The sequence below is a fragment of the Cygnus olor genome, chromosome 4 (assembly GCF_009769625.2).
Source record: "Cygnus olor isolate bCygOlo1 chromosome 4, bCygOlo1.pri.v2, whole genome shotgun sequence".
Lineage (NCBI taxonomy): Eukaryota > Metazoa > Chordata > Aves > Anseriformes > Anatidae > Cygnus > Cygnus olor.
In genome coordinates, this window is record NC_049172.1 from 37803326 (window position 1) to 37822264 (window position 18939).

Below are 18939 nucleotides of genomic sequence, written 5' to 3' on the forward strand. Positions count from 1 at the left end.
AAATGTTACACTACTGTAGGAAAAACAGATCACATTATACTTGTGCATACAAACCCTCGTTAAATCTTCTTTTAAGAAATGCACAAACCTGGACATGATTTATTCTGGTGGTTATTTCTATTTTCTGTTTTCTTCCAAGTGTGATGGATTGCCTGATTAATAGTACCTGGAACTCTGCCAGCATTAAATATAAACTACACATTTTTTTTTAAACTTGCAGATTTATAAAGATTTACAAACTTTTTAGATATCAGCAGAATGTTTAACAAATGGATTCTGTTTTGAATTCTTTCTGCTGTACAGAATTAACCTGAAAGGAATTCAGAAACAAACACTTTCATATTATTTAATTCCCAAATACTCTAGCTGGCAGTTACTCTGTTCAGTTTATTCCCCACTTTCTTAGTATTGTAATAGGTTGTATGGTCTATTTTAACTTTGGAGAGCAAGCTTCAAGGGGGCAAGTTGTTTGAGAAGTCATGGTCCTAGGTGTTCTCAAATTTATGAACTTGCTGGAAGACCCAGTGTTTCTTTATCTTCCTCAAAATAAATGGAATATGATGCTGCAAATTTAGTGGGTATTTAATTGGAGCAGTAAACTGAAGGAAGTAAGCAATGCAGTGTGGAATATTACTCAATGTGAGGACACTTTATTAAGCAAAGTGATTGTCCCTCTAATCTGTTCTGTTTCTTCAGAATGTTTTTTCATGCTAAAAATCAAAACAAACCACAAACCAGTCTGTCAGCAGTGAATGCGTGCTGAATAAAATGTATGAGGAGTGATATGGATGGGGCTTTCAGCAACTTGATCTAATGAGAGATGTCCCGGCCCATGGGGGTGAGGAATGACTAAATGATCTTTAAAGGTCCCTTCCAGCCTCCAAATTCTGTATGTTTAGAACTCCATTAACAATAGTAAATTTCTTCATAGGATGTTTAAAAGTTAAATACTCATGTCTGCAGCATCACATAAGGTCAGTGGCCTGGAAGCAAAGTTAGGTCTCTTGGTGTGGTTCCTCTCAGTAGTGTTTTGTGTACAATTCCTGTGTCATGATTAAAACTTTGAACAAAACCAAGTTGTTTTCTATCTTATAAGTTGAGCTCTTTTTCTAAAGAAAACTGCCAATTCCCTCTTGGAGTAACAAAATTAAGTTCATGTAAAGTGGAAAAATCTGAAATTTTAAATATTGATAGAGCATGAAAATTTGGGCTTCTTCTGTGAGATGATAAAATTACTATCTTTTTAATCTGTGAACTTGCTCCACAGACCGATGTTACTGGGACTATGCATACCAGCCCAGTAGCAATTATTCCAGTACCTAATGCAAATACAATATGATTTCTCTATAATTTTAGTATTCTCAGAATCGTATGTTGAAGATGGCATTGGTCATTCTGTCACTTTGGCATCCCCACTGACCAGCTCATGTGTGGCTGATGATTTCCTCTTACCCCCCAGTCATATAGGTCCTACTCTAGAAGCCAACCCAAAGAAGTTCAGGGAGGTGACTGTTGTGTTGTGCAAGTGCAGACCCCACAAGTCAGTGCTGGGTGCTGAGGGACACAACCCAGCATTCTTTCAAAAAAATCCTGCACACTTTGAGCCTGGAGCATGCTCAGTGTCAAGTTGTGAACATTAGGCTAGTGAAAAATCACAGGAAAAAATGCCTATCAAAATTCCTATCAAAAACTTTTGCAGTGAAGCTTCAGCGCATGACAGTATTTCTCTCCTATTCTCATTGTAATCATTTTCAAGTTTCCTAATTTCTGGGAGCAAACATGTTTTGTTTTGTCATATATGACAAGATGCTAATGTTGCCGTACAAGAACCTCTGTTTTTCCTGTTGTTAATTAGGAAAAAACAAATCTAGTGACTGTCTTCTAAGTTACCCAGCAATTAAGCAATGAAATGTTTTCCTTTCTAGTGCTTGTTCTTAGAAGCATTTGGAGAGCTGAAGATGGCTATTAATCTTTTCTGTTATCCTCCCCCTCCCCCAGTTTGATCTTTTTTTGTGGAACTGGGTGATGCCATTTTCATTTTATCTTCTGGGCTGGAATGCTGATGCTATTCTTTGAGACTTAGCAAACAGATGCATCAGGCTGACTGTAGCATTTCTCTTCAGGTTACATCCCATTGTTTGTATGGAAAAAAGTGTTTTGTTTTGAATGATATTTGTCTATTACTTCCAAGGCATCTGTCCCTTTGCAGTCCTTTCTAACTACCACTTTTTAGCATATGGTTTGGGTCAGTGGTCAAAAGAATTATTGAAAGTACTAAATGGACATTTCAGAAACATGACAGAAAAAGGCGAAGTGTATTATTATTATTATTATTAATCTATTTTTCTTTAATGATAGCTTATATTCCTACCCGGCATCCAGTCCACAGAAGTGTCCTTGAATGGGCTGGTGTGACTTCTCCAGTATAAACTCTACCAGTCAGCTTTCTCAAAGTGAAGCAAAATGTTTATGGCAGCCTGCTGAGAGGATACTTTCAAATCCCGTTAAGATCTTATGGCACAGCACTGCTGGCTGCCTAAATAACAATTTGACAGGACAGCTCAGTTTATTATTTTCTGGGGATTAGTATTGTATCCCAAATGATTTAACATAAGTGATAGATGCACTCAGGGAACCTATGGTACTTTTCAAGTGGCTGAGCTCAGTCTTTACAAGGCTAGTATCACAATGCTGATGTGATAGCTGAAGATGCTCCAGCCATCAGTGGAATTAGGGAGAATTTCAGAATGGTAATTCACATTGTCTTGAGCTCCCCCAGCTAATCCTCTAGTGTACATGGCTGCTTTTGAGCTTTTCTCTGCATTACTTTTCTTCTGGATTAAATAAGCTTTGTGCTCTGGGTGCTAGAGGGATAAGTTAGGAGTCAGAAATAGTATGAAAAATACATACGAACACTTTGCATAGTTTGGGCAGGTGTTCATAAAGACAGGGGACAGAGAGGGGTTTGCTAAGATGGTCTGAACTACAGGCCAGGTATATCCAGAACTGTGAGCCTGAAAAGCTTGCACACAGCTCCTGCCTGTCAGGGCTAAATCCCTGTAGGTTCCTCACTTTATGGCCGCACTAAGATATCCCAGGTGGCCACAGTCTGTTTGTGCATATGTCTGGAAGCACTCCATTCCCATCACTTTTTTAACAACTTGTGTCTAAGACCTGTCTCCTTGAAGGTGTTTGATCTGTGAGGCTGATCGAGCACATCAGAGCCTACCCAAACATGATAGCATTGGCTATTCTAATACACAGCCAAGGGAGCAGTGTACTGCCTCACCCAACCAGTGTGGGTTAGGAGTTATAGTTACTAAAGATGTGGAGATGATGGGGGTAAAACTTAGTGGCACGAAGTCTAGCTGTGATGCTTGATGATAAGAAATTAGAAAGAGCCCTGTGAGCATCAGACTTGGGGAAGCTGTTTAAGCAATAAACTCAACAGACTCATGAGAGCATGGCCTCAGTACCAGGTTGTGCTGGTTATAGAAGTTCTAGCAGTAGAGCTGATATTCTTCCTTTCCTGCTGACCTGTGTTGAGGTTTTGTTCTTGCTCACCAGCATACGACAGGGATCTGTAGCATGCACGCTTTGTAAAATTGATCATTCATGTTAAATGTATTCTGGATGAGAATCTTCCCCATTCTTCCACTTGAGCACATCCTGAATCTTTTGCATGGAGAGATGCACTTTGTATGGAGAGTAAACTTACTTATTACAAAGGTTTTAATGCTAATAGGGGGGCTAACATCAACTCATGATGATGGAGCTAGCATTTACTTTGGGTCACTGCATTAGCTGTTCTTGCCTTTTCAAGGGTATTGTAAGCAAAACCTCTCTGATTAAGTCTAACACTGCTGTCGCAGAAAAATAATTTAGAGGCGAAAGAATGATTTGTTCTTACGCCTTGGACAGTGCTGTGTACAGTCTCCCTGTTGGGTACGGTATTCTCAGGCTGCGTAAGGTCGTCTTGCACTGCTAAAGCCTTTGCATTCTAACACTTCAACTGTGCACAGAGCAAGTCCAGCATATTTGACATAGTTGCTGTTATCGGTTTTAAACTGACTAGTATTTAGGTTTCTTCTTTTTGAAAGGCATTGTAAAAGCCAGACTGCTGCTATTAATAACAGATGCGATCTACCTCTGGCACATTGCAGAGACTCGGTTCACTAATCCATTACATTACACCCTCTTATGTTGCAGTATTCTGCCAGTGGAAGAATCAAGCGCAAGATGCACTTTTATGTTTATTTAAATGCAGAGAGCTTACCATCAGCAAGTTTTACATGCATACATGTATCCTGCTTTTATTTGCAAAGCAGGGTCCCCAGCCAGGTCCTAGGAAGGCATTCTTCTATGAGGTACAAATGCAGTGTCAGAGTCCCCTACTACAAAGGAGCCTTGGCATTTAGTGCCAGGGAGCACGTGCTGGGATGTGGATGTTAGGGCAGTGTGCAGAGAGTGAATTTAGAACAGTGGTGGAACTTTACACTTGCACAGATAGCTGTCAGATAACTTCTGATTGTGACAACTGCAGTTTTGGTGTAACAGTTTATGAAGTCCCATTTCAGGTACTTCTGTCTTCTTTATAGTTTAGGACTTAGTTTTTGTTGATGTGTACTGTAAGAGCATGTTAGATTTTCTATATACTATAATTAGCCCCTTCTTTGGAGGAGCAGAGAACAGGAAGAATATATATTAAACTAGATCTAATGCATGTGTTTTAAATAAAAATATATTTTTTTCCTTAATGGAATACCATGACCCAGACGAGATGTCATGTCCACTTGGGAAAGCTAATTATCTCGCTTTGCAAAACTGAGAGTATAACTTGGAGTGGATTATTTTATTTTATTTTATTTTTTTCTCTGTGAAAGCTTTTGCTGTACTTGTTCTGTACAGGGTTTCTCTGGGGGCAGAAGATCTGGAAGCCAACAGATAATCTTAGCAAGATGGAGAAATTGTGAGGACACGCTCTAGGACCTTGATAAGGTGCTCTCCTGCATTTCTTCTTGTCTTTTTTTTTGTGTGTGCATGTGTGAAGGATTCAAGAAAGTATTGGATAGGTAGTGGGAGAAGACTGTTTTTGGTTTTCAGCTTAAATTATGAAGCAGATTGTTTTATTGCATATTAAAGACTAGTCTTTTCAAACTATAATCAAAGATATGTTTTATTCATAGCTGAGACATAGTTTAAGGCCAGAAGGGACCATTATGATCATCATTTCTAACCTCCTGCATAATTACTATTTGCCATTGTTGAGTGAAAGAAAAAAGTAGCTGTAGTTTCTTGGAGAAAGATCAGTATAAGCCAAACACATTTTAAACTAATTATGAATACTGTGTGCAGTACATATAATAACGCTGAAGACATGAATGTGCTTTGTCCTGGGCTGCTTTACAAAAAATATTTTAGGTGAGTCTCGACTTTTTCAAGATTGCATCAGAATTGTTTTTAAAATTATCCAAGAAAGGAAGGCAGGAGTAGGCTTGACATTTTTAAATCCTTTTTGTTGCTACTATTTTAGGCTTTTTGAAACTTCAAACTCTACAAAAAGGTAAAGACTGTGTACACATTTGGGCTAAAAAGAGAAGAATGTGACATTTGCATGATATGAATTGATGCCATAAACACTGTACACAATGGTATTTCTCTGGGGAAGACTTTTTAACACAAAATGTTGAGCTTGAAGATTCCTTCTACTAAATGCTCATTATAAAATCAATATACTTACATATAATTTTCATTGAGTAAATGTTAAAACAAATGTCATAGAATCATGGAATGGTTTGGGTTGGTAGGGACCTTAAAGACCATCTAATTCCATCCCCCGCCCCGCCATGGGCAGGGACACCTCCCACCAGACCAGGCTGCCCAAAACCACATCCAGCCTGGCCTTGAACACCTCCAGGGATGGGGCATCCACAGCTTCTCTGGGCAGCCTGTGCCAGGGCCCTACCACCTTCAGAGTAAATAATTACTTCCTTATATATAATCAAAATCTGCTCTCTTTCAGTTTAAAGCCATCATCCCTTGTCTTGACACTACATGCCCTGGTAAAAAGTCCCTCTCCAGCTTTCTTGTAGGCCCACTTAAGGTACTGGAAGGCTGCTATAAGGTCTCCCTGGAGCCTTCTTCTCTCCAGGCTGAACAACCCCAACTCCCTCAGCCTGATTTCATAGGAGAGGTGCTCCAGCCTTCTGATCATCTTCATAGCCCTTCTCTGGACCTGCTCCAACAGGTCTGTGTCCTTCTTGTGCTGGGAGCCCCAGAGCTGAGCGTGGGGCTCCAGGTGGGGTCTCACAAGGGCAGAGCAGAGGAGCACAATCATCTCCCTCACCCTGCTGGCCACGCTGTTTTTGTTGCAGTCCAGGATACGGTTGGCTTTCTGGGTCGCAAGCGCACATTGCTGTCTCACGTTGAGCTTCTTCAACTACCATGCTTAGATCCTTCTCCTCAGGGCTGCTCTCAGTCCATCCTTTGCCCAGCCTGTGTTTGTGCTTGGGATTGCCCTGGCCCATGTGCAACGCCTTGCACTTGGCCTTGTTGAACTTCATGAGGTGCTCACAGGCCCACCTCTCAAGCCTGTCCAGGTCTCTTTTATCTTATACGAAGATAATTGTATCATGTGCATGTAGTGTCAAGTAGCATAGATTAAATTTATGTGCATGCAGTAGAGCATATGAAGAAATGCAGTGTCACTACATAAAATTAATGTTAAGATTTATTCTAGGCCATCATCTTCTCTTACAATGTTTTCAGTGATCTGATTTTCATTAAGGTAGGATTTTTGACTAGGTACTCTGAATTTGAGGAATACAATAAAACGTGTCTTATCATCCATACAAACCACTTAAGTTATAGAGAATCATTAAACAGCTGTTTTCTGACAATGCGATAAGGGCACATATGTTCATTGCCCACAAAATCTGTAGGTATGAACTGGATTCATGGGCAGAAAGTTTCAAGTGAAAAGACAACAAGAAAAGAGGAGATTTTTTTAGTTATCCAAAGATGTGGTGTCAAAAGAATATTTTTCCATGAAGTTAACATTCAGGTGAAAGATCAGTGACATCTGCACCAGGGACTGTATTTCATGCAACTTGATCGAACTCTTTCTTCTCAGATGCAAATCCTCATTTAGCAGTGTCACCCTTGGTAGGAAGTTGTGTGTGACTAGGATTACTATTTTTTTTTTCCCCAGCCCTGTCCTCTTTTTCTGACCTCTAGAACTCTGTTCAAGCAGATTTTATGGGAGATTTGGTCCATTTATTTTTTTTTCCTGCAGTTCCTGTCAAAGGACGGAGCTAAGCTATAGCTTTCTCAGACAGAGCCAGAAAGCTGTCAGGCTTGTTAGGCTGAGGTGTCCACCGTGAGGACGAGAGGGTCATCAGCAGGCTGCTGTTGTGTGCGTGGAGCAGCACTGCACAGCTGAGCAGAAAGTAGCTCTGGAAAGGCTCATTTGAGAGGCATGGAGGGGAAGAGAGAGATGTAAAAGAGCCCTGGGTTGAGATTTGAGTAAACTCATTGCAACTTCATTGGCAGTGAAGTTGACGACCGCTCCTTTTCACCTCACGGTGAAGTGTGAACAAAGACAGGGTAAAGTCCAATCCCTACGCATTGTTCGTTCCTTCAGCTCTTTAAGTTTCCTGCCTCAGGTGGCTCAAGGCATGGTTTCATAGACCCGTGTTGGAAGCTGCAGTACCGACCGGTGTTCCCTGGCTGTGCCAGGTACCTGGCCACCCACCACTCTCCATCTGCCTGAGCTGGCTCTGGGTCTGCTGGGGAGGGGGAGAGGTGAGAGGCAGCTAGTTGTGGCAATTGCCACAGAGGGCAGAGAGACAGCAAGGGACAGAGACTAGACTGTTTCCACCAAACTTTCAAAATCCTGCTTATTACAGAAAGGAGAGAAAACATTAGAACAATGTCATCTGGAGTAGAAAATCACAGATAATGTGAACACAGGGAAGAAGCAGAAGGCTAGGAGTTACCTCTGTGCTCAGAAGAGCAGAAACAGGAGCACCACAAAGACACTACGGGAAGGACTGATTTATCTGGATCCCAGTTAAGGGATGATTTGGCCTGATAGTCTGAGAAGCGGTTGTCTAATGTCTAGCTGACTCAGATCCCAGCAGCAGTCTGTCATCCTGCTGCAGATTGCTGTAAGGGTGGCTCTTGGAAGGTAGCTCAAGAAGTGATTCCCTTTTTTTTCCTACAGATGATTTCCACCTGCTCTTTTATGAAGGCACACCAGACCAGTAGCTGGCATGCGTTTTTGTGAGCAGTTACCTCAGTCAAACGAGAATCTGGCAGTCTTCAAATCCTTTCTTTCCTGAGTTGTCTCTGGTGCAGTTATTGAAACCATGACACAGCTGTAAGCCTGACTTGAAGCCCTTTACAGATGGTGTGCATCAGTAGGGTTGAGATCAGCATCCTTGAAATACCAGTGCAAAAACTGTTAGATTGGCTTAGCCACTAACTGTAACTCTGATTTAGAGCAAAGTTGTACGTCTACTTCTAATTATCCCAAATGCAGTCTGTTATAAATCAGATAGATACAAATTAAATGATAGAAGATGATATCATAAATTATAACTCAAAAAAAATCTGAAGTTAAACCACACTGTAAATGGATCCAGAGAGCCTTAATTCTGCTCTTTGGTGGCAACAGAAATAGCCACAGTGTGCTAGTCACACAGTAAGTGCTGTTAGCCTTTAAACAACTTGCAAGCAATAGGGCAGGGTCACCCTGCTATCCCTGTGCACAGGACACCCTGTTCATGGGTGTCCACGAAAAGGAAAGCTTCTGGGACCAGTTCACTCACCCAAACAAGGCATGTCAGCATTCAGAACAATCTAACCATGAACTACTATACACAGTGCTGAACAAATACTAAAAAAAAAAAAAAAAAAAAAAAGCAAACCCCCCTCCAGTCAAAAAGATCAATCCACTCCAAAAACATTTAGTAAGTGTTTTTGTATGGGCTATCATCTGCATCTATCTCTTTGTGCTCGAGCCTGAAATTAATTTTCTCTTCAATGTCTTCCCAAGATTTACTTTGCAGATATATATTTGTATGTGGAGACAAACAATTTAAGAAACCATTTCCCCCACTGGAGATTATACTTTTTGAAAGCGCTTATTAGTTTAGTCAAGCTTCTGAAAAGCAGAGCAATTTATTTTGACTTATTTATTAGGGAAATTGATAGTGTAAGTGAAGCATTTTATTGTAAGTAGTCTCGTTATCACTGAAATGTGAACAAAGTATGACAAGTTGAGCTTGAATTCTACATCCAGGTGTTAACTTGAACTGGAAATTAACCTTAATGGTGCTTTTTTTTATATTACTGGAAAGCGGAAAGAATGATTGATATATATATATATTTAAAAATATCTGCTTTTCCTGTGGAGTTTTTTACATGTAGGTTTTCTGACAGTCTTCAGTGCTACAACAACATTCTGCAGCACTGTCATAGTCTCTGAAAATATGCCTTGGTCTCAGAATCAAGTGTAGATGAACTCACTGGCATCAAATTAGTCAAGAACAAAGCCACAAGGTCCATGCAAGGTTTAACATCTTTGACATTTACATTTCTAATGATTAAAGTGACATAAATGAGGAGAGGAAATGGTGTATGGCACAACAGAGGAAGGAATGGAGTGGAGAAAATGGTACACTGCTCATACTTCGGAAAATGGTCTGCATTGGCTGTGGAGCAGTTTGGTTAGCTGAAGAATGGAACAGACTGCTGAGAGGTGTATGCAGAAGTGAAATGTTTGCTAGAATCTTTCCTAGAAAGATTGGAAACAGAGGACAAAGAGGGATCTCGAGGATTATCGAGCAAAGTTCTCTGTCATTACAGGCTGTGTCACTTAATCCCTTCTAATCCCATAATTAGTTTTCTTTTGTATTTAGAGGTTTCATTTTCCCACTAATTTGCTTAATTCATTGTTTGTCTCCCTGTCTCTAATACATTTATTACCATCTTTTTGATATCATAGGTACATTTTGGTTGTAACTGGTGTTGGGCTGCTGGGGTTTATCCTCAAAGACCAACAGTTAATTTGTATTCAAGAGTATTTGTATCTCTATAGTATAGCAGTCTTAGCTAGGAAATATTCGGAGAAGAATTCTAATGTCAAATGGAAAAACTGATTCAAATAGGAGTTCTTTGTGCTCTCTAAGTTATAAGTACTATAAATAAATTACTTGATAAACTAATTCTGTTTATGATAGCTACCAGGTGATGTGCTGCATTGTTCTAGAGAAAATTTAACTTTACAGTATTTTCTCCTGATAGTTAGTGCTTCTATATTATGGTTATCAGTTACTGCTTCATCATCATCACAAAGTTAGAGGTACTTTCTAAACTCTTTAATTCTGTTGGCAGACATTTTAAGGGCACTTAACCACAAAAGTATAATGCAGAAGACAGTATCTGGAAAGTCTCCTTTCTGATTTTCTACTCTAGAAGAAACAATTGGCCCCTGATAACAAGTGCTGCAGTCAGAGCCACAGCAGTGCTTGGAAAGAAGCAGCCGGCAGCAGCAGGTGAAGCAAAGCAATTGGTGACTCTGGTTTGTCCTTTTGTCACAGGTCGGGGTGCTGCCAAGACTGGAGTCACAGCTCCTGTCCTCCCTCCGTTAGCCCTTCTGTTCTGACGACTGAGCTGCTGTTGAGCAACATTTGTGACACCATTTCCACTTGTGATTACTATTTGGTGAGCAAAGATAATTTCTATTTTTTGCTACTTGAAGCTTAGGATTGCCTCCTGGCCACCTTTCTAGTCATCCTGTACTGATTTTAATATTGTAGTAAGTTCCAAGAATGAACAGAAAAATATGTCAGTCGAAAGCTGGTTTTTTCCATTCTCAGTTTTTTGTTCTTCAGTTAGTGATCAGAGAAGCACTAATTATTTGATGATGGCTGATGACTGGTGGAACAACTTTCAAAAGAAGCAGACTCTCATAGGAAAGTGCTCACCAGTAAGGAAAGAAGCAAACAGTGAGGCTGTTTCAGGGTTCAGAAGGGTAAACCATAATCTGAACTGGCTGACGCAAGGTCAGATGTCTCTGCTTAGCGATGTCCTAATTAGTAATGCCTCTGATGAACTAGGAGAGCAATACTGCCAGTCTGATGTTAATCACATGAACCTCACTCACTTAATTGGATAGTGTTTTGCCACTTTGCAAATCCTAATTATACAAAGTGACTGTTTAGCAGCAAACGTTTTAACTCTACAAAAGATTTTTTTTTCCTTTGTCACGCTTGTCATTAAAATAAGGCCCCTTTCAAGAAGTATGCTTCTGCTCCAGTTAGATGGCAGCTATGGGGTTTTTATTTTTTCCATCTGAAATCAATATTTACTAGTAAAATCCCACCAATGGGATGTTTCTACAGTTTCTAAAGTGATGATGTAATGGAAGAACATTGTCACAAAATAATGGTCTCCTGCTGGTTCAGAAAAAACAAAGCAGAGCAGTTATTGATTGCAAAGCAGGGACACATTGACTGTATGACAGTGTTTTCTTGCAATGAGGTTGTAAGTTACTCTTCATTTCTGTTAGTCCTAATGAATAATATAGATTTATTTGTTTTGTTATGTGGGTGTCGATGCAGGAGTGATTACTGCACTGTTACTGTCTAATTGTATTCTGTCTGGGCTATAAAATAGAGTGACTGATTTGGGTTTCTAGAGGCAGAGGACCTAAGACTCTTCATCCCCACTGTGTCATTCAGCAAATCAGGCTACCTCCTCATGATGTTGTATTAAGAAATATGTTATCATCTTATCTCTCTGGGGTGTACATTTCTGTGGCATTCAAGGATCAAAGGAAGTTTAGTGGAGTCTGTCTCTTCTAGTCTCCAGAGACGTCTCTTTCTTTTGCTTTCTTTCCATCTGTGCATCTCATAGCGTCTAGTCCTCCTTCCTAGCATCTCTTATATGGCAGCCAGGGCAGGGTCAGGCTATGAACTTTCTTTTCTTGATGGTGAGTAAAACAAATTAGAGGGTATTTCCCAGTGCCTGCTATATAGAGAAGATTGTCTTCTAACAACCAACATGAAATGTCATCTTCAAACAGCTGCAATTGTTTGTGCAAATAAATGTCCTGCCTGATCATGGCTGCCTACAGGGTGGCTGAGTTGGAGCAGTCCTTTTATTTTTTTATTTTTATTTGCTTATTCTTTTAAGATCAACCCACCCTAAAGACAAATATTTAGGAATAAACATTTTTTAGGAGTAAAAAAAATATTTCTCTTTAGGGTGGGTTGATCAAAACTACAAGTGTTGGCCTAAACTGGCTCCCACTAAAAGCAGTTATGAAGCTCCCATAATGGTAATGGTTGAACTAAAACTGCCCGGTAGATTATGCTAGGGCAGCTTCTCCCATGCGCACAGCCTCTTTCTTTTATGGGATGTGAATACATCATACAGTGCTGCAGTAGGCAGACTTCCCTTGAAGCACTGTAGGCATATGTACCTTGTGCTCAACCAGAACTAATTGGTTCAGCTCATCAACGCTATTTCACTGTGCTCACATGATTTTAAAGACCCCCCCCTGTGCCTTGGTGTGTACACCTAGCTCTTGGTGTGTCATTCAGAGCACCAACTTGCTCAGCATTTCCTCAGATGTCGTAAAAGCAATACAGAGTGAACATGCCCCAGAAATCTAGGTTTCATCACTTCAACATGTTTGTTTCTAGATGGCAACTGTTTGCTTATTTCCACAATGTATTTTTCTTCTGCAAAAATACAAATGAGGATGACAGCTACCATAGGCAGCAGCTCTGATAGGATCCTTCTGTTCTCAGTAGTACCCAAATCTGTTTTCCCCATACACAAACCTCAGAATTCCATTTAGAGATATGAAGACGACTTAAGTGGATTGGTGAATATTTATGAAAGACAAACAGCAACAGTCAGCAAGTAGAGAACCAACAAAAAGACTTGTGTTTTCTCCTGACTAACACACTTACTTCCTTTTTCCAAAAGTAAAACTATTTTCTATGCTTTCAAAAAGTTTATCTTGTATTTTAAAGCAAAATTGTTTTTTTTTTTTTTTTAAAAAGTGAGGATTTTTTTTCGAAAACAGGTATTGGAATGTTTCTGGTTACAAACAAGCAAACAAACAAAAAAACAAAACTAATTAAACAAAACCAAACAAATTAATCATCAAGAGTTCCACCAGTTCCTTATTTTTATTTATGTATTTATTTATTTCTGAAGAAGACAAAAACTACTGCTTTTGAATGTGGGATCTTTATATCTGTAAAGAAAGTGGCCCTATACACACCTGCATGATGTTTCTTACTCTGGTCCTGGTACACGGAGCTGCTTCTAGTGTGGTTATTAATGCTTTTGCTCCTGGAGATTTGTAGCCTTAAGAGGCAGAGACCTGGACACAGTCCTAACTGTAACCTGTAAGTAGGTTAGGTTAAAACAAAACTGTAAGTAGTCTAGGGGAGGGAAAGAAAGAAAGAAAGAAAGAAAGAAAAAAAAAGTAAATGGTGCATCCACAGTGCACTCCGAAATCTGTGTCTTTTCTGACCACGTAGGTTGCAGACCTGGCCAGCGAGTGCCACTGCTCATTCCTAATGCCAGCACCTTTATTTCCTGTCCCTGAAACCTGAGCAAATGAGGGGGTAGGAGAGAAGAAACAGGTCTGTTTAACACAGTAAACCATCCGTATCTCATCCTGACAGAGTTTGGATGTTGCCTTGCTGTCTGCCACTCCATTAACTATCCCCTTCCTCCTCAGACAGCTGCTGGGCACCTGTATCTAATTGCCTTTTCTTCTGTTTAGGTATCTGCCTTTCATTTTTCATCATGTTATGTATCTAATCTGGTCTGTGATATTTCAAAAGAATTTCTTACTGAAGCATTTCAAATGTCTTACAAAAGTAGATGTGAGAAAGGGCCATGAGAGGAAATGGAAAATGGTCAATGATGTGCACTTCCTTTTTTCTTTTTTTCTTGTTATATTCAGCTTGTTACTTCTCGGGAAGGTTACCTCAAAACCAGTGTGTGGATTTCACTCTCTGAGAATGGAGTACAATAGAGCCAAGTATGATATCTCTTGGCAGATTGCTCCATAGCTAAGTTCCTGCTTTTGTAAATGATGGTTGTCAGATGCTGAACATCTGATCATCTCCAGCTGTGGGATCTCTGAGGTGTACAATTGTCTGTCTGAAATACAGTGGATTAGCTGCTTTTGAGGTATTGATGAGCAAAAGTGCTGGAGCAATCTCCTCGCACATCTCCTCCTGGAGAGAGGACTAAAACAAAAAGTTTTTAAATGTCAAATTGTGTATGTGTATGTAACAGTTTTATTATAATATTGCTTAGGAATTCTTCTGGCACCGTGAGAACCAGCGAATTTGGGTGAACTTGCAGTCTGTGTGGGTCAGATGAGACAAGCTCTAGTCCAGCAGGCCGGTCAGGGGAACAGCAGGCACCATTTTCATCCTCAGTTTTAGCACTGGGCTTGCTGGTAGAGAGAGGTCAATGTGACATGGGCCTCAACTTGTCCTTTTAGGCTATGCCTGAAACTGTGGAGCAGGTTTAAGGGCAGTGGTGTACTCAGTGTAAATACTGTATTGGCATATGTTTAGCACGGGGCAGCAAAGGAGTTAAACATGGCATACTATATATATATATGTATATATATATACATTAATCTACCACGCTGTGGAAAATGAGATACGAATCAAAAACAGATAAAAAATTCAAGCACCTTGACAAAACAGTCTCCTAACCTAAAAGTAAGCACTCTCAGATAAAACTATAAATACTTCTGCATTTTCCAATACTGCAAGATTATTGGATTTTTTTTTAAATCGGTGTTGAAGACTACTGACACAATCATAGGCTCTTCTTTTATTAGATAAACAATCCTTTTTACTTCCTTCTAAAGCAAACAGGTTCTTGAGAGTGATTAATAATTTATGACTGAGAAGCTGTAACTGTAGGTAACATTTTTGCCTTGTTAGTTGAGAGAGGAGTTGGGGGAAAGTAACCTATACACCAAGGGAAATGGGCACCTGCATAATAGAAATAACCAGCACCTTAGGAAATGTTGCAAATAGACCAGATGCCAAATACAGAGCACAGAAATAGGTAGTTAAAAATTGGGAGACAGAAATAAGTATGACCCTCACCCTAGCAGGCTTCTGGGCAGAGGTGTGACTTAATTCATGTGAACGTGCGCCTGCCTAAGTGTTTGCGAGAGCAGGGTCTTGGTTTGCAGTGCATCCAGGGTTTGGTAATTGCTGGCCTTTTTACAGTGATGCTCAGGCTCTGCAGTCAGAGCCACGGGCTCTCTGTATGTGGGGTGGTAGAACATAAGCTGCAGAAGACAGCGTGAGCTGCAGGGTTTTGTTGTTAGACTTTCATCTCCAGACTGAATTCACTAAAATACGTTGACTAATGGAAGTGTGACATGGGGTTATGAGGCGCTTAGGGTCGGTTCAGTAGAGGTGGGGACAGGGTTTGCAGCAGCAGTAAGAGAAAGTGAAGTGATGGGATGTGTTAGACCGTGACACAAAATTACACAGGAAATATTTAATTGGTGTTATCTAAACAGAGGTACATCTTTCTCCTAACCTTGAATGTTACATTCAGCTCTAGATGCATCACAGCGAAGGACATGCATGGCAGAAATAGAAAAGATTCAGAGGGCAATGGAAATTATTACAAGCAGAGGGGCTACCAAGCAAAGAGATATTTATAAGGCTTGCCTGACCTATTTAAGGAAGGAGGAGACAGAGATGTTAGACGTGTATAAAATATGAACTGTTATGGAGAAGCTCAATCAAATGCTAGCTTTTTCTCATAACAAAAGAACAAAGGGATATTGAAATTAAAAGGCAACAAGTTTAAAACAGATGCAGAAAAACATATTTTCATGCAACATTTATTTAATCTATAGAAATTGCTGAGGCAGGATGATGCAGTTGCCAGTAGCTCAGTTAGATAATAAAAATGAAGAGACACATGAAAAGGAGTTCAGTTACACAAGCCAGGAGAAAAGTTACAGTATATAAGCAATTAATCAGGCTTCAAGGGAAAAATAATGATCAACTGCTGGGTGCAGGAAGGCATATCGGAGCCTTGAGTTCTTAAAGAGGCAAAACTCTTAAATTCAATAGAATTTTGTCTAATTAAGGCTTCATCGTTCCACCTTCTCCACGTAATTATACAATTAGCAAAAGTATATTTAAATAAATACTGCCTCCTGCCCAGTGCCTAAACACAGGATATCGTGCTAAAACCCTTCTCTTTTGCTTCCGTTCAGGAATGTGTTCTCATGAAACAGTCAGCTAACACTTGGCTTGACATGCAAGAATTCTTCTAGCCTCTAAGGTCCAAGCCAGGTTGCACTAGTAGCCTCCATCAGGCCAGGCTTTGACAGAGCACTTTTGGGCAAGGATCTGGGTATAAAGTCCTGGGCAGTCACACCAACAGGTGGGGCTTCCTGCAGGTGTTGTATGGTAAGATGAGAATATTTATTAGCGTACTATTGCTCCTGGGGTACACAAGCTTGATTGTGTTGGTACCAACGTTTTAGAAAAATCCAGAATGTAGGGTTTAGCTGTGATGTGCTTGTTGTTTTATTAATAAGAAAAAAAAAAATGCATTTACAATTCCCTGCCCATGATTTGAAATCCAAGGAAAGTGTATTGAATGAATATAGACCCTGCTGCCTGCTGTGTATAATTAATAGCTAGCATTAAATATTATTTCAAAAGGAAAGCTGCAGTATTGCACAAGTTTTTACTATGTATACTGAATAAACTATGAAAGCAAAAAGAATGTCTCTTACTGTCTCAGAGCTCCTCAATATTGCTTTGCTTAAAGTTTGTTTAAAAGGTAATTGCTTCATATATTAAATGTTTTTTTAAGCTAACCTTATATCTGCAAATCATCTTTTAAGTTTTTAAGCATTCCTCTTGCAAGGATATCACATTGGCTGCTTGTTTTGTATTCCATGATGTTCAGTAGCAATTTAGCTTTCATCCTCTAAAGCAACTTTTCAGTACCTAATTTTGCATATACTTATGGAGGGAATGGGTATGAGAGTGGAAGTGATTGCCTGTGTGAACATATCTCAAAGACAAAACAGTCATCAGTGGATTTTCTTTGTCTGTAAATCAAGAAGTCTCGCATTAGATGGGCTAACTGATGGCGGCTTCTGTCAGCTCAGTCAAGTCCCAAAGCCTTTATTATCCTGCTATTGTCTTGTGGGTCAGAGGCTACAGAGCAAATTATTGTGATAAATGTCAATAGTTAATTTAACTCCCATTAAAATTTTCTGTGTCGTAAACCTTAAATTAAAGACTAAGGGCATCTCTTTTATTATTCTCTATGGCAGTAAAAGCAGTATTACATCTGGCTTTGTCTCACAGGGATAGGAAGAAGTGACTTGAAAACCTGCTGCAAGAATGCATAGGCAGGGCGCAGTGGCACACTGCTTTTCAGTGTTATTCATCACTCTGCCTGCTGCTCTCTGCAAGAGCAAGGCTGCTCTGCTCAGCAGGATCCTGACCCTGCCTGGTGGTACGGATGCTCTCCTCTGCAACAGGGAGGCGTGGAAGTAGCCAAAACTTTCAGAGCTGCTCGAAGTTCCTGAAGGTATCACTGTTAACCGTAGTCAGTGATAGCAAACCAAGTGGGAATGTTCTCCCCTGTTCCCATATTGAGAAGGAAAAAAAATAATACATATATATAATATATATAATATAATATAGTTTTTGAAAGTGACGTACATGATCAGAATGGGCATCTCATTTTATGGATGACACAAAAACCCAAATTCATATTGGAGCCACTTAATTCCTAGTAAATTTTTAACTCCAGTCACTGAGGCTGGACTGGAATTCAAATTTTAAATGATTTTAATCTTTTTCCTTTGGGCAACACCTGCCTCTCTTTTGAAGGACTTATGATTTCAAACTATTTCCTGCTTAAGAGGAAACGTGCTCTAAAAGGTCGACCTCCAAAAATTGTGTAGAATATGGACTAGGACTCACGTGTGTGTGAAAAGAAACAAAACTCAGGAGCTGGCAGAGATGGGCAGAGCATTTAGTTTCCTACTGGAACCTCTGCTTTTGTGACCTCCTTGTACCTCTGGCAAACTTGGAGTTTTCAGCAGTGGGAGGTGTTGTTTTTCAGTTTAGTAAGTAATGGTTTAAAATGTTAATGTTAGGGTCTTGGGTTTTATTGTTAGTCACTTAGACAATGTGAATTGTGAGCATGTGAGCAAGGCATTACCCAACAATATGTGCTTATTTTTCACCAATGGTTTAATGCCCATTGGGTTCTGCGGACGAGGCACAAGTCCGTGACTCAAAGACTGAAGTCATGAAGAACCACCACAGGTTGTCTTTGATTAGGAAATGCTTTTTACTGTCAGTGCAAGCATATAACTAAAGGGGTGTGGATATCTGCATGACTTGCCCTCCCACAGTCTTTCAGCAAAGAGGCTGACAGTGCTGTTAGGAACTACCGTCAGATATCAATGTTCTCGTGTAAAACAAATAAACCCAACCTTGTGAAAGTCAGATGTTTGGGAAATAGCAACAAAGGTATTTCATTTCTTTGCAGATGGCATTAGATTTCATAGCAATGAGACTCTGCTACACATCCCACTGTAATATTGCACCTGTACTGTCTGCCTTTGGCCACTTGTGCCATCTCTAGTGGTGGTCACCTTTCATACCTGTGGACTCAAGGACAAAATGGCTGTTCTAAATAAGTGTTTCTTCATTATCTCTTGATTATATCAGTAGTTTAGAGATGAAGTATGTTGGGATTACATTTTTGAGAAGTTAGTTTCAGTTAGTGTTAATTGTTGACAGATGCAGTTAGTAACTAACTATAATTCACAAGGAAAATTTAAGTTATCTTGAAGTTATCTCTTTGATTTGTGTG

General features: G+C 39.9%; 1 long non-coding RNA gene across 4 annotated transcripts in view; it reads left to right on the forward strand.

The window, feature by feature from the left end:
• The window catches only part of LOC121069577, a 173798-nt gene that overhangs the window by 122854 nt on the left and 32005 nt on the right, over positions 1-18939 (forward strand). For all 4 annotated transcript variants that reach the window (XR_005819499.1, XR_005819497.1, XR_005819500.1 and 1 more), the window contains exons 3-5: positions 4909-4998; positions 10605-10728; positions 13566-13670. This is a non-coding gene — a long non-coding RNA (uncharacterized LOC121069577). The remainder of the gene's footprint in view (positions 1-4908; positions 4999-10604; positions 10729-13565; positions 13671-18939) is intronic.